The sequence below is a fragment of the Chaetura pelagica genome, unplaced genomic scaffold (genome assembly GCF_000747805.2).
Source record: "Chaetura pelagica isolate M959 unplaced genomic scaffold, ChaPel_1.0 scaffold300, whole genome shotgun sequence".
NCBI lineage: Eukaryota > Metazoa > Chordata > Aves > Apodiformes > Apodidae > Chaetura > Chaetura pelagica.
In genome coordinates, this window is record NW_009951945.1 from 192,473 (window position 1) to 192,740 (window position 268).

At 55.2% G+C, this 268-nt stretch overlaps 1 protein-coding gene across 1 annotated transcript in view; it reads right to left on the reverse strand.

Annotated features, from left to right (window-relative positions):
* The window catches only part of ACADL (acyl-CoA dehydrogenase, long chain), a 17,248-nt gene that overhangs the window by 16,588 nt on the left and 392 nt on the right, over positions 1–268 (reverse strand). The window lies entirely within an intron of this gene.

Sequence of the window (268 nt, forward strand, 5' to 3'; positions counted from 1 at the left end):
CGCGTCGGTTTTGGGCGTTTCGTTGTTGTTATCGGGTTTTCTCTGGGTAGTTTTGTGGTAACTTCTCGTTTTCGCCAGGGTCGCTGCTCTCCTCGCCCTGCCTGGCGAGTGGGAGGATCCTGCGGCCCAGAGCCTCTCGCAAGGCGCACCCTGCGGTGACATCCCTGCTCCTGCCCTCCTAAATCCCTTCCAGCGCAGCTGGGCTTACACTGGGATCATGATGAAACACCTGTATGACTACTGTTGTTTTTCTGATGTAGTTTTGGAA